Here is a 16,441-nt window from a genome sequence, read left to right on the forward strand (position 1 = left end):
GGGCCTGCCTCTTCCTTTCCCACTCCCCCTGCTTGTGTTCCTGCTCTCACTCTCTCTCTCTCTGTCAAATAAATAAAATCTTTAAAAAAATAAATAAATATGCATACTTGAAAAAAAGAAAAATTGAAGTCTCATAATTTGGCCTTATCTGGCTTCTGCCTAACTCTTCGGCTGCCTTTCAGATTACTTTCCTAATCTGCCCGTTCCTTTAGTCATTTTTCCACCTCAGGGCTTTTCGTAATGTGCTTTTTTCTGCCTAGAAATTTCTATCCATTCAAATTGCTAATTATATTTATACTTTTTTTTTTTACTTAAATGTAACTGTATTCTAGAAATTTTCTTTGACCTCTCGGACTATAAAATCCTGCCCTATGCATTCTCATAGCATCTCAGAACACTATTTCAGAGCATTGTTTTCATTCTTACAATGAAAACAATGACATTGTAATAATTACGTCATGATTTGTGTTATATCTTCCTTGTCACCATGGAGGATCCATGATGACAGTGGCTAGTCCAACAATATTTGTTGAATGAATGATCATTTGAATATTTGCCTAGGAAAATTTCATGGAAGAACCCAAGACATTTTCAAATTGGAGAGCAGGTTGGATGGATGAGGTGAGGCCACATTTTGGGAGCTTTGAATATCCATCTGAAATAAGTTGGACGTACCAGGGATTTCTAGGCTCTTAGAATTGACATAATTAAAGGGGTATTTTTTTCAAGTGTAAATTCAGTAGTGGTTGTAGAATGGATCGTATATAGGACGGTCTCGAGGGGTGGTCCTCAAACTTGAGAGTGTGAAAGAATCACTTGGGTATTTTGCTATATGTAGATTCCTGACTTTTATTCTCCCTTCTCCAAATCTAATTCAGTCCAGTACCATAGCCACTAGCCACAGGTGGCTCTTAGGCACTTGAAATGTGCTTGTCTGAACTGAGATATGCTACAAGTATAAGAATACCAGATTTCAAAGACTTAGTATAAAAAAAAAGAATGTAAAGTATCACAGTGATATGTCTTTCAATCGATTACATATTGAAATGATATTTTCACATGTATTGGATTTATTTCACTTGTTTCATTTTAGTTTTTTAATCTGACTACAAGAACATTTAAAATTACATGTGTGACTCATGTGAGATTTCTGTTGGACAGTGCTGGTCTACTTTATGGGGTCTAGGAGATGACATGTTTTAACCAGCATCCCAAATGATCCTTACATTACTTTTAGAAAAGCATTAGACCATAATGGATATTTTAGTATTGCAGGCCCAGGAGGGCCTAGGAGGTTGAGAACCTGGACTAGATGGATGCCAAAGAGTTGGAATAATGAATCATGGAACACTACATCAAAAACTAAAAAAAAAAAAAAAAAGAAGGTATACATATACATATGTATATATATGAGAGCAAGCTATTTGGAGGCAAGAATTGAATCGATGACTTAAAAGGGAGAAGAATGTACTGGTAGTACAGATAAATCCAAGGTGGCAAGCCTGCACTACAGGCTAGTGTTGGTGAAGTCTATGGGTATGTTAGGAAGAACTGCCCAAACTCAGCCTATTTTATTTCTTATTTATCACATAAACACTTAAGTTTCCAGAAGCTTTGGAGAGATGTCTTTCCTATTAATTTTAATTGCTCCATTCGACATTGACCTATCTTATCTAAACCATCTTATCTTTATAGAATGTTTTTTAAAAACTTGTTTTCAGTTACTTGAGTTTAGATTTATTTATAATTCAGTGAAGTCCTTCTAATATTTGGGGGAAAGCTATTTGGACAGTGAGAAGTATAAATATAAATTAAGATTTATTTCTGAAGAAAATTCAAGCAGAGAGCATAACCAAACAAACCCATATCACCAAAAGAGATAACTATGAAAAAGTGTGTCATAAACAGGCTTAAATTCAATATTAGGATGCTAAAACCAGAAATGAAAATTTCTAAAGCTAGAATCAAATGGAATTTTAGACTGAAAGTAACTTAATTAATGACTTAGTAGAACAATCTTATAGTTGAGGAAACTGAGGTCCTGAGTGGATACATGGTTAGTCTAAGATTCAATATCTAGTTAGAAGATTTAATAGTAGAATCTAGAGTTTCTGACTTAGTCTCTTGTTAAATTTTATCAATTTGAAGACATGCTAATTAATGCTCTTGTTTTTAAAGGCTATTTTTAAAAAATCAACTGATTTTAGATTAAGGGTTTTTTTTTTTTTTAAGATTTATTTATTTATTTTAGAGAGAGAGAGAGGAGCATGAGTGGGAAGGGAAGAGGGAAAGGGACAGAGAATCTCAAGCAGACTCTATGCTGAGCGAGGAGCCCCACATGGGGCTCAGTCCCAGGATCCTAAGATCATGATCTGAGCCAAAACCAAGTGTTGGACCCCTAACTGACTAAGCTACCCAGGTGCCCCAAGATTAAGGGTTTTTATTCAATAAACTGTACATATAACTTGTCAAGAAAACGGCAGTTACAATCCATAATGCATTTTATGTTAATACACAAATTGTTTCAACTGCGCCAGAAGATGGCGCTATTTACACGTGAAATAATACCTTTTAAAAATTCAGTGCATAGGTTTCAATTTGTGCTTCAGTTCAAAGTAAAATTAAGGGAAAATGTATTTAGTGGCTTCTAAGGTATCGGTATATGTGAAATACATCAGAATGAAAGATTGTTCATGATATACTACAGAATTCATATATTATAAACATTTAGTATATGGATGCTCACTATATTTACACTTAATTTACATATTGTTTTTTACATGGAAAAAGGAAACATTTTAGGTAGTTGAATCATTATTCTTGCAGACTTACGAAAGTTTTCCTTCAGATCACTAGGTGTTATTTTATTCTTGAGGCCAACATCTTGACATAAAGCAGTTTGTTCTAAATCTGTTAAAGCAGAGGGATACTTTATGATAATTTTAATAAGGTGCATTTACTAAATTTTGAAAAAAATTACTGTGCACATAGGTAATAAATTAATTATTAATTATGTCAGTTTGCAGAATTTGCTTTTTTCTTTTTAAAAAAAGGAGGTTGTCATAAAGACCTATTTTCCTCACATACTTTCCCGCTAAGGACTTTCTTTGATTGTTGGTCCACATGTTCAAAAAGATAGCACAACACATTTGAATCATGACATTGTATTAATAAGCAATGGCTTAATAGAATGAACAAATATAACCCCATACTGGTGTAATTTATAATTTTTAATGATCCAGTTGATATACAGGATATTATAATCTTTTCTTTAGTAAAAATTGAGAAAATATTATTGAGAACCAAATATTATTGAGAACATAGTAATAATTCCATAAGTTCTTATAATGAAAAATATGGGCTGTTTCTTATCAGAAAGTATTACTGTGTTTTGTTATGATTTTGTTTTGATATTATAATTCTCTTATGATAATGGCATATAATCACTTAGAAGTCTTTTCATGGCTCAACCAGGATTAGGTGTCAAAGGTATAATTTTAAAGGCAGGTGATAGTCTTATGCATAGTTAATCCCCAGACTGATGGAATGTGTGTGTGTGTGTGTGTGTGTGTAACATATATATGAAGAATGGGTTCTGCAATCAGTTGGATTTGACAGCACGGTGTATTTTGAAATGTAATTGAAGCTCAAAACAACTCAGAACAGTTTCAGGTACAGAAACTATCAACACAAAGCCTCTATGAAGAATGAAAAAGCCATGGTTGCTATTAAATTAATAAAAATAGATTGAATTTCTTAAATGATTTTATAATTATATATTAAATCTGATCAAACATTCTATGCCTATCATACATTTTTTGTTTGTTGTTTGTGAATATTCTGTATATAGGGTTATTTTTATTATTGCCCATATGTAAGTAAAGGTGAATTAGTTCTGCTAAATCTGTCAACTAATAATTAGACCAAAATTGTATCTGAGTGAATAGAAAGATATTTTTTGAGGAGTTCTACAGACAAAATAAAATAAACCATAAATTTGGGTCTTTCTCAAATATTTGTGAATACCAACTTATAAAACACTCATGAGAAGAAAAAGCTTTGTGAAAACATGGAAAATCACTTTACTTTAAATTTATATTTTTCTATTTAGATAAACTTGGTTCTGTCACCTGGAACTGTTCTCTTATAAGCTGCCTTGTGTTTATAGCTCATTCAAACAATATAGTAGTCAAGCCATATTTATCAGGTTACAGATCAGTCATGCACGTTAATTCTATTATTTCTGCTGGGATTTCCCACTTAAAAATTGATTATGACAGTGGTTTTTATTCTTGAGTAATGTACATAGTCTGTTTAACATCAACTGACAACAAAACGTCTTACTGAACCCTAGAGTTTTTGGTTTAGTGTTGGAGATCAAGTGGATTAAAAAATAAATGGTATCTTTTTATTATTGCTTAGTTTCGGTATAGTTGTAAATAAAGATGCTAACTTTTCACACTGAAATAGATGGCAATTATCTGTTGTAAGGCTGTCTTTTGGATGATCCAGAATATACCTTTTTAAGCCCGTGTTACATTCATATCAAAAGGAGACTTGAAATGAAGTTTCATTAATTTGTTTATCTCCAAGAATATTCTTGCAGACCCTTGTCTGAGAAACAGCAGGCCGTAGCATTCAGATATTCAAAATGTATTCACAGAATTTTGATATTCTTAAAAGTGAGGTGTGGTTATGAGTTTGTATAATTAAGAGTTATTGATGAGATGGGTTCCTTTTGGGGTTTGGAATTTTACATTAAGATTCTTATTAAATTTGAGTTATCTTTAGTTTCCATTGAATTAATAAGAAATTATAATATTTAACTCCTAAAGGCAGCCGAATATACTACTGTAACACTGTTAAGCGTCTTAGGGACTTAAAAAGTTCTGTGCTGCTCTCAGATGGCTGCCTGCCTGAGGAAAAAGATCAGGAGTGTGGGAAGGGCAGGCCATTACTTAATGCCTCAGGTCCCCCTGGACCTTGACGGAAGGTTATTTGAAGGACCCTGGAAATGTGTATACACCTTCCTCTTTTCTTTCTCAAAGATCTTGTTTAAAATAGTGTATCCCATTAGGAATAGAAAAAATGATGAATATACACCAATATAGGTTTATTTATCTCTAAATTATAAACTTTTCCAGACTATTAGGTACATGTAGTATATACTATATATTTATATATATTTAAAATATATATGTATTTCAAATGTTATATTTTATATATGTTATATTTAAACATAATAAATATGTATATATTTAAAACATACACAAGTTAGAAATTAAAGAAAGATGAGATGAATGTTTCTTTCGTTTTTTTTTTTTTTTTTAATTTATTTATTTGAGAGAGAGAGAATGAGAGAGAGCACATGAGAGGGGGGAGGGTCAGAGGGAGAAGCAGACTCCCTGCCGAGCAGGGAGCCCGATGCGGGGCTCGATCCAGGGACTCCAGGATCATGGCCTGAGCCGAAGGCAGTCGCCCAACCAACTGAGCCACCCAGGCGCCCGAGATGAATGTTTCTTTTAAAAATGATACTTGTTGGAGCACCTGGGTGGCCCAGTAGGCTAAGCGTCTGACTCTTGGTTTCAGTTCAGGTCATCATCTCAGGGTTGTGAGATCGAGCCCCCACCTCTGGCTCTGAGCTCAGCTCAGCTCTGAGTCTGCTCCAGATTCTCTCTCCCTCTCCAGTCTCTCCCACTCTGTTCCTCCCCCCACTCAGGCTCGCTCTCTTTCTCTCTAGAATAAATAAATAAAATCTTTAAAAATGATTCTTGTTATATCACTAGAAAATAATTTATTTTTATGTTCACTAAATGTATTAATAACTCTATTAAAATTTATGTGGTTAATATGCCTCATTTTTAAAAAAAATTTGGTTTAATTATTTGTAAATGATTTAAAAGTCTGATACTGAGTTCAGTTTATTTTAATACTTGGGAGTTTTTTGGTTTGTTTTTGAAGTTTTTGTTTTTAGGAGGATACAAATGGAAGAAGTCCATTAATGACTTATTTATTTATATTTATCTGTATTTTTATAGTTTTAACAAATGGATCTAAAACCAAAGATTTAAGCAGTTTTCGCCCATTTCTTAAAAATATGAAAACACATCTTTCTATTAGTTTGGAATTAATTGTTTCCATCTTTTAATTGCCTTTGGAACTAATTTGTAATTTAGAAAAATTACAAATGGATTAGAAAAATTTGTTTCCAAGGTTTGTTTTCAATTGTACAGATGAAGTTTTTTTTAAAAAAATAATCGATACAAACATGCTGTGTCAGCAGCATGACTGTCTTTTGAAAAACATTTGCTCATTCATTTAAAAAAGTCACTTTTCCTTTTTAAGAACATATTGAGTGTTAATTTTTCTGACATTCTTCTTAGATAGCACAGTACCGAGTGTTGCCTACATAGAGAAAGGGTGAGTAAATTTGAAACAGTTGACCTTCATTTCCTCAATCTACCAACAGTGACCTGTAACTTTCTGATAGGGTGCTGGTGTCAATCTATTTGTTACATTTTAGTACAGTTTAGTGTATTTTCTTAGATTAAAAAATCAATATAAGTAGACATTCTAACAGTTCTTCTTATACCCCCAAGGGACTATTTTGTGCACATATTCCACTTTGGAAACCATTAGTTAAAAGTATGTTTACAGGAAGGATAAGGTACCCTGAGTTGGGGACAGTAGTGTTCCCTGCTTGCCCCCCCTCTCAGGTACACATGGAATAGACAAATGTAGCTTGGATGACTGACTTGCCTGTGTGGAATGTGAGCTCTCATTCTCCATGCCAGCTTCTGCCAGATCAATCCTGTGAGGAAAAGACATTATTTTTATTGGGAAAAGGTGCCCCAGACTTTTGAACACCATTCATTTTCCACTTAAACCTGCTGAAGGCACAGAATAAAAACCCTCTTCGGAGTTTCAACAGATTCGTATATGGTAAAAGTCCACTTGGAACACATGAAAAAACTTTACTACTTGTAGCATAGAGGTGGAAGGTCATGGCATTGTCTAAGGAAGCAACAATGTCCAACCAATCTACCAGAAGCAGAGTTCACAGGCACATGTGCACGTAAAAGGTGTCATCCTCGCATGTTCTAGAGAAATATTTTAGAGGTGGAATATCTGGACAATTTAAGAAGAATTCTGTAAGGATATTTTTTCCCTCATCTGTAAAATGGAGGTAACGATAATACTTGTGACAAAATTTTTGTGAGGATTACAGGAGATAATACAACTGAAGCTTTGGTTTATTGTTAATATATTATTCTTGTTATTGCTATATTGTTGTTATTATAAATTATTGTTATTATTATTTAGATAGCTTTTCTTCCACTTTCCCAAGTACCTTTCCTGAGTCTGATACATGTGTAGTCTAGGATAACTAGAGGAGTCCTCAGGTAACGCAACTTCAGGAAAAAGATGAGGACAGACCCTGTCTTACCACTATGGTAAACAAAATACAATTATAATAGCTAGCATTTATTGAGCACTTCCTTTCTGCCAGACACTCTTCCAAGTGCTTTATGTGAATCTACTGACTTAATCCTTTCACAAGCACACAAGTTACGTACTTTAATTACCTGTGTTTTATAGCTAAGAAAACTAACTTATAGAAGGAAGTTGAATCATTTATCCAAGATCACCCAACTCAGAGAACTGAAGTCAAGTCCAAGCAATCCAGATGGTAGCAGGATATGAATCCTGTAAGTATGAAAGGTCTGGCTATATTTTAGATAATCTATCATGAGGTGATGCATAGTGGGTCCTTATGTCCTGTCCCTCCCTCCATTCTTGATGTGAAATATTAAGTGAAGTGAGGAATCACCTTCAGTTTCTCAGTGGAGGAGGAGGCAAGATAGGGGAGCGGGGGAGGGCAAAGATAGGCAGACAAGAAAAAAGGGTTGGAAAGATTCTGGGGGCAGCCATTGTGCAGAATGGGAAGAGAATTCAACCAAGAAGAAATAATAGTACAGAGCATTGTTCCTCGATAGATGTTTACTGAGTACTATTTATCTCATGATGTGGAGGTATATGGATGCAAAAAAACAGCCTTTCTTTTCCAGGCAAATGCAGCTGGGGACCCAATATACCAAAACAGCTGCAAAGAAGGAGGGATAAGATAACAGCCAAGTGAATGTATGCAGTAAATGCAAAATGAATTCAAAAATAACTATGGGAATGTGTCTTGGAGGACATTGCAGTACTTGAAGAGTGTTTAGAACTTTAGCAGGCAAAGATGGGTGGCTGTTAGGGAAGGTTAAATTGAGAACAATTAAGTCTGGTGTGGGTCATAAAGAAAAGGTAGGACAATAACCTTTTTGGATGTAGACATAAAGGTAGGACATTACAGGCACAGAACTTAACATCAATAGACCAAAAGTATGGAAGCACCAAACCAGCTCACTTTTACCCACGACACAGTCTTGATGTAATTAGATCACATCTGGGTCCTTTTTCTAGAGAGCCTTTGTGTGGCAGGCTGAAAAGTTGGGACTTCTCCCAGGAGACATGAGGAAGCCATTGGAAGTTTGGGAACTTTGGAAGAATTTAATTATAGTGATGTTTTAGTAACATGATGGTAGCTGACATGAATTACAGGTTGGAAAGCTATGTAACAGTCCAGGCAAGAAGCACTCAAGACTGTTTCTTCACTGTTTAAATTGCAGCACGTGCTGTAATCATCAGGAGAATCCTTCCTTTGGCCTCATTATCATAGATTCATCAGTTTCCCCCCTTTTCTCCCTATCTTTGGTGTCTTTGATTTCTGGTTCTTTAATTCCTCCAAATTTTTACTCTTCTTCTTAGCTCCTACCCTTTCCTCTTGGCCTTGTTAACTTGTCTTCCACTGCTCTATGTGTATGAGCTGTTCTGCTCTGATCTGACTCGATTCAGAGTAGGCCTGCACATTTCAGCCCCACCACAGAGATTTCAATCAACTGAGGCCCTAACTCACTCCATTCCTTATGTTACTGCCATATCCCATAATATTTGCTTAGCTGTAATGGTTACTAATGTTTGATGTCATTTTATTATTTAAATTCAGTAAAATATTTCTGCCTTTTTTTCATGGGATTATGACTAACAGAGGAGCATGTTAAACTGTGTTTGTGAATAGAAGATAAGGATAGTAGCTCTAGTAACCCTGTATGTTTCTTATCATTTTATTAAGTTTTCACATTTTATTCAAATTTGAAAGTCTTTAAAATTAAAGACAGAAAATCATATACATTAACTTGATGTTCCCCTTAAAATACTAAAATATTGCCATTGGTTTCTATTGGTTACATTGTTTTTCTATTTAAGAAATTATCAGTTTCCGCCTTCTCTTACAGTGACTTAGTATCCAAAACATAGTGAACATTTAAGTATATGAGGTGAAAATATATTAAAAAAAAAAATGAATGAAAATGAATAGAAAGAAGTCTTGAATCTAGAATATGGATATATCTACACATACACAATATGTCCCTATGCCATTTGAATCTATAATAACCTTCCTTTAAAAGCATCATTGCAGGGGCGCCTGGGTGGCTCAGTTGGTTAAGCGACTGCCTTCGGCTCAGGTCATGATTCTGGAGTCCCGCATCGGGCTCCCTGCTGGGCAGGGAGTCTGCTTCTCCCTCTGATCCTCCCACCTCTCATGTGCTCTCTCTCTATCTCATTCACTCTCAAATAAATAAATAAAATCTTTAAAAAATAAAAATAAAAAAAATAAAAGCATCATTGCAGTAGTTTCTAAGTATCTCAAAATTATTTTTAAGTTAAGGCTTTAGGAAAGTAGTAATTTTGAGTAATTAATGCTTAATACAAATGTACCAAAGGCAATAAGAAAGCATTTATAAGATCAACTTTTTAATTATGAGATATTTTATAAATGATTCAGTCCTACACTTCTGCTTGCACAATTCCACATGAAACCTTTTTTCTTCTTTTTTTTTTTTCAGTGGAAGAGGACAATCAAACTTGGTTTTATCTTGAGAGCTCAAGAAAGGGTAAAAAATGGGTAGCAAGAAGTCTTTTTTGTGGAAAATGAATCCATTTTGAAGTTCAATGGGAAGAAGCAATTTTTGAATTTTGTATAGAAAATTTATCTAACTTCATAATTAACTTGATTATTTGATTTATTATGTAAACAAAGTATAATGTTTCTTAAAGCCTACAAATAACCACTTTTTCTAACCATGAAAGATTAAGTGAAAAGAAAGGGAGTGGACAAAAATGGGAGGGGGTCACAGATCTGTATCTGCATGGAGGAAGAGGGCAGTACTTTGGGGGAGTGCAATTTACATGAGCATCTGGGTCTTTTGTCATGTTTTGGATGGATGACCTGAGTCTGATATATTGGTGAATAGCATTAAGAAAGGTCTGGTTGTCAAAGGCTAGAAAGAAAAATGCAATTAGCCACAGCAATGAGGTGATGTCTGTGTTTGGGGGAAAAAACTGACACCTAACTGGCAATAGAAAACACTGAAATGATAACATCAGTAGAAGGCCAGATTGTGTGTGTGTGTGTGTGTGTGTGTATCTATTATATAATGATCTTAACTCAGTAGGATATGACAAAAATGTCATTTTTTGGTACTATTTGGCTTATGTGATGAAAGTGAATGTGTACCTGTTACCAAAGAAATGACATGAACTCAATGCATTTTTCACTCATAACACACTAATTTCACCAACCTGACATTCGCAATACTGTTTGTTTCTATTAAAGAAAATTAGAAATAAATAAAAGTGCACTTGGAGTCTAAAAGAAGTTTGCTCTTTTTCGGTCTAATTTTTTTTTTTCTTTATAAACCATGCCATCCATAGTAGAGAAGCATATCTAATCTCCCAATTAGGTCAGGCCCCAGGATAATCAATCTCTTTAACAGCAGATGCCTTGTTTTAGCAAATGAATGCTTGGTTTCAAAAGCAGTTTTGTGTTGAGAGAGGAGTGCAGTTGGCACGGGTGATTAGAACTCTTTTAAACCCTATAAAAAGCTTCTGTAGATTGTTTTATGCCCACACTTTGTGAACTGAAGTAAATGTTGTATATCTCCATCTTAAAATGAACATGGTGGGGACTTTATACAGTCTGTGAGAACATCTACATGCATATAAATGGAATTATTTGAAGTCCAACATTTTTATGGCCATTTGAATTAAACTGTGATTTCAATAACATCTAAAACTAGTGAATATGTTTTTAGTAAGTGCTCTTCATGTTAATTAAATATACTCCTTAACTAGTATAACTTAATTATTAGGTTAGCATTTTTTAAACTGAAAATACAATGGCAAGTTAACACGATTCTTACATTTATTGTTTGGCCTACATTTACATTAGTCTGTAAATGCCTTTCTTCGTGTCTGATGCCTTTTCAGTTCATAGTCACATCCATGTGTAAATGAGCAGTGTGCAAGCCAACTTTGAAATCAAGAAGAAATCATTTAACAGTAAAGTTTATAAACTGTATATTAAGTCAAAACTATAGATTGACTTTATTTTGCTCAAAACAACTCATTTAATATATGATAGACTGAAATATAGTGACATACCTTTCACTGTGGTATAACAAAAAAATCTCTAAGACTTCAGTAAATTATTTCAGATAATATTGTTCAAAATCTGATTGCTGGAACTCATCAGTAAGGCCTGAATGTGATACATAAAGTAATTCAGAAGGCCACAGGAGTATGTATTTCCTTTTTTAAGAGAGTAGTCACATAATTAAAAGCATTGAGTTGAAACATTTGCAAGGTAGTTAAGAAAAAAAAGCATTCACCTGCATATTTGGGATGTTCTCATTTCAACTTTATTGTATAATGGTTTATTGTATAATGGTCAGTTCTACCAGTTTTTCTCCCCTCTTAAAAATTGTTTCAATCATGCCTAATCTGTGGAAAGTTAATATTTTCCATAGTGAAGGTGGATAGGACATCTGAGGAAAAATTAAAAGCAGATGGCCTTTAATTTAAGAAACATTTGATACTAATTACTTCCTACCTTTCACATGACTTAAATGTCGGTGAGTGTATAGGATTACATTACTTTTTTAAGAAAGGTTTTAAGGCTAAATTTGGTAGATAAGGTAGAGATCCAGTGAGATGAGATTTTTAAAATACAGGCATTCTTTTTTTTTTTTTTTTTTTTAAATACAGGCCTTCTTAATAATACCAAATACCAGAACAGAACTGTGACAATTTACTTGTGCTTATTCTAACTCATAATAGCATTTTAATATGATTAGTAGAATGGCTTCTGCGTATTAAGATCCCTAAAGTTTTTAACTGGAAAACAGTTTAATGACCAATCTGTTACTCAGCTATATTTTATTTTTTTATGTTTTAGAAGATTTTATTTATTTATTTGTCAGAGAGAGAGAGAGAAAATGAGTTCTTAGAGGGAGAAACAGGCTCCCGCTGAGCAGGGAGCCTGACGTGGGGCTTGATACCAGGACCCTGGGATTATGACTTTAGCCGAAAGCAGATCCTTAACCAACTGAGCCACCCAGTCATTTCAACTCAGCTATATTTTAGATTTAAAACTTCATTTTATTGCTGTAGCATGTAAAGCAGTTTACATTTGATTTAGTGGAATTAACACTTAGCTTTATATGATAGCTTTCTTAGACCCCAATGATTTTCAGAATCCAGAGATTTCCAAGCTGAAACTTTTTCTGATCATAGAGCTTTCGTAGCTAAGTGTATACATGGATTATTTCTTCCTTAGACATGCACACACATTCACGCGCACACGCAAACACTATAATATAAAAAAAAAAAACGTCAGAAAACATACCAAAATGTTAACACTATCTTTGGGTGATGGATAAATTTGGGGTTATTTATAGAATTGGCTTCCATTTTTAATGACTTTTTTTATACTTAGGAAGAAATGTAACTATTTTCAGTTTCAAATAACAGACATATTAGGATCCCAGCATAGGTAGTGTATAGTTTGACCATGATTTTCTCCGGTCCTCTGAAATCTCTGCAAGGGCAAATACCTGCAAGGGCAAGTACTCTGTTCTTTCCTTGGCACTACCACTTTGGCCGTGATGTTGAAGCAAACCACTCCGTGAAAGTTACAGTTTAATTCCAAAATGGAAGAAGTAGGTTGTGTTTAAAGCATCCCTGGAATGATCCAAAATAACAACTAGTAACCATGGTAAACAGGAATTGTACCTATTCAGGATCTCAGGAGCACTTTGCAGTTCTATTATTGAAGACCCCCAAAGACATTTTGTTGATATTATATCTATGGGTATTTATCACATTAGATATTAAATCTGAGCTATTTTTGAAATATGTATTAATTCATTTAAAATATCCATTTAATTCATTTAAAAATAACAGTGAATATGCGTTACATGTTAACACACATAATATAGTTTTTTGAAAACAAAGTAAAATATATTGAGAAGAACGGCACTATTTTCCATTTTTGTAAATGTCTTTTATGTATGTCTTAACAGAAGACCGTTAGATTCTCTAACCCGCTTCTACATTCAATTTCTTAGAGTGTGGTATTTTGATTGAAGTATATGAAGAAAACTCGGCTTCATACAAATGTACAGGAGGAAAAGGGAGGGACATTTTACTAATTTTTTCAGATAAATGTGGGTATTCTTCTTTAATATTACTCCAAATCTCCACAAGTACTAGTTTGTTGAAGATCCCATGCAATGTGAAATCTGAAACTATATCAACAAACTTTTAATACCTTTGAAACTAGCCCCAAGAAGATTTCTAAAAGGAGTCTAATTTTTGCTTTAAATAAATAAATTGTAATGTTGCAACAATAATAACACAACCCCAAGGTTAAGAGGGTAACATTTTAATATGCACCAAAGTTGTTTCCTAACAAACACTGCTCACATTTCTGAACCTGATTTCTTTTCTTTTTTTTTTTTTTTTAGATTCTATTTATTTGTCAGAGAGAGAGAGTGAGCACACAAGCAGGGGGAGCAGCAGACACAGAGAAGCAGGCTCCCCGCTGAGCAAGGAACCTGATTCAGGGCTCCATCCCAGGACCTTGGGATCATGACCAGAGCTAAAGGCAGACACTTGACCAACTGAGCCACACAGGCATCCCTGAACCTGATTTCTTAATTCTTTAGGTGAATCAACTTTCACGTTTACTTTTATTGCATGGATGAGGTCTTAATGCCTTCGCTTTTTATCTTTTTTTGAGATAACTTTATCTCTATGTATTAAACAGATATGAGCTGCAAGGGAATATCAATAAATGTTTGATCAATGGTTGTTGGCATGGTGATCTACTTTCCCAGATTTCTGTCTTCACAGTCAGTATACAAGAAAATAATTTCCAAATAAAACCTTTGCTTGAGCCCTGAGAACCAAAATATTGATTTCCAAAAGAAAATATTTGTTTCAGTGGTGAATTTGTATTCCAGAAATCAAAGCCAAACTACACATTTCCTTTTATGGCACTCATATAATATGTCACATATTATTAAAAATAATTTAGAATGTTCCCACACATTGTTTTGATGATGTCTCTTTTCCTTGTAAACATTGGTACAAAATGTTCTAACAATGAACTAATTATAAAAAAAAAAATCTTTTTTTTTCTTTAATCTTTAAAATCCCTTTTCTTTTAAAATTGATGTCTGTTTGTTTCCACTAGGAAATGCAGATGATACATTTTCATGTTTGTTTTTTTTTTTTTTAATGATGAAAACAGTAATGTCACTCTTTGCTTGTGAGTCCAATAGCCACGCTAGAGGATTTCTGCAGATGTGGCTATCAATATATTCAAGATCCAAGGAAACCATCTTTTACCTTTCATACTCTCCCAGAATAGATAAGGTTCCCCTATTGTGCAATCTCATTTCTACAGCCTTGGATTTCCACACACTGCGCTCATTGTAGTTGATAATTATTTATTTGTACAATCAGTTGATTTTTTTATGCCTAATTTTAGCTAGGTTTTTATTTTTTTATTTATTTTTATTTTTTATTTTTTATTATGTTCAGTTAGCCAACATATAATACATCATTAGTTTTTGATGTAGTATGCAAAGATTCATTAGTTGTGTATAACACCCAGTGCTCATCACAACACGTGCCCCCCTTAATACCCATCGCCCTGTTACCCCATTCCCAACCCCCCTCCCTTCTGTAACCCTCAGTTTGTTTCCTGGAGTCCAGAATCTTTCATGGTTTGTCTCTCTCTCTGATTTCTTCCCATTCAGTTTTCCCTCCCTTCCCCTATGGTCCTCTGCACTATTCCTTATGTTCCACATAGGAGTGAAACCATATGATAATTGACTTTCTCTGCTTGACTTATTTCACTTAGCATAATCCCCTCAGTTCCATCCGTGAGGCAAATGGTACGTATTCACCCTTTCTGATGGCTGAGTAATATTCCATTGTATATATGCAATCAGTTGATTAATAACTGTTTCTTTCACTACACTGTAAGCTCCAAGAAAGAAGGGTCTGAGCTGGCTTTTCTATTTTCTGCCCAGGACAAGGGCACAGTGTTGGGCACAGGTTAAGAACTCTGGAAAAGCTGCTGAATATATGACTAAATCAATGCTGTTGAACATTTGATGCACTTTAGATTCCCCAGAATATTTTCTTGAACCTTGTATATTTTGAGATTAGCCATCCTTCTTGAATTAGATTTTGTCATAAATCTCAGTTGCTTCTTTCTCACCTCCTTGACTATTCCTTTCTTATCTTCTTTCATGGTTTTATTCCCCTTATGTATATATTTTATTATCTTTATTTTTTAAGTTTTTACTTAAATTTCAGTTAGCTAACATTCAGTGAATTATTAGTTTCAGGTGTACAATATAGTGGTTCAGCAATTCCATACATCACCCGGTGCTCAGCACGAGTACACTCTTTTCTCCCCATCACCTATTCCCCCCATCCCCCTGCCCCTCTGGGAACCATCAGTTTGTTCTTTATTATCAAGAGTCTGTTCCTTGGTTTGCATGGCTTTTTGTTTTAATTTCTAGCTCCTTAAGGTAAGCAGGAAGTTCTGTATTGTTCCTTACTATTTTTCTCTTTTTACCTACTTTCTCTCAATTAGCCATAACCTCCGTGATTCCCATAGTTAAATGTCCAATCCCAGTCTCTCCCTCAGACTGTGTTTCTGCATTTTCCAGGTATTCTCTGTACATTTCCAACCAGATGTCCATCTTTTTGCAGCTCACAGGCCTAGGACATCTTCCATACTATATCAGTGATCTCTTGTGCTCGCTTTGTGTACCAGGGAAGCACTGCTTTTCCAACTTTTGTGCTGCTTCCATCCGTGCTCTCACCGAGTCCTCTCAGGTCCAAGTTTTCATCCCAAATACCATCACACTAGCTCACGCCTTGACCATCTCATGTCTGTCCTTGTGATAGCCTTTCCACTCCTCCTTCTACATGCTGGTTTTCTTGGCTTTAATATATCCTGCACACTAGTATGGGA

The 16,441-nt window shown here is 34.5% G+C and overlaps 1 protein-coding gene across 7 annotated transcripts in view; it reads right to left on the minus strand.

Annotated features, from left to right (window-relative positions):
* LOC135363637 (mitotic spindle assembly checkpoint protein MAD2A-like) overlaps nt 1–16,441 on the minus strand; it is a 58,977-nt gene that overhangs the window by 27,512 nt on the left and 15,024 nt on the right. For 5 of the 7 annotated variants that reach the window (XR_010409514.1, XR_010409515.1, XM_064584992.1 and 2 more), the window contains exons 2-3: nt 6,760–6,811; nt 2,833–2,910 (exon numbers count right to left, since the gene is read on the minus strand). The gene's annotated coding sequence lies outside the window, so the exon portion shown is untranslated. Of the gene's footprint in view, nt 1–2,832; nt 2,911–6,755; nt 6,812–16,441 lie in introns of all 7 variants that reach the window. The other 2 variants (XM_064584994.1, XM_064584995.1) reach the window with 2 other exon arrangements.

This window comes from Mirounga angustirostris, unplaced genomic scaffold, assembly GCF_029215605.1.
Source record: "Mirounga angustirostris isolate CCGP_5_RB_7025 unplaced genomic scaffold, mMirAng1.0.hap1 SCAF_2, whole genome shotgun sequence".
In the NCBI taxonomy this organism is placed as follows: Eukaryota; Metazoa; Chordata; class Mammalia; order Carnivora; family Phocidae; genus Mirounga; species Mirounga angustirostris.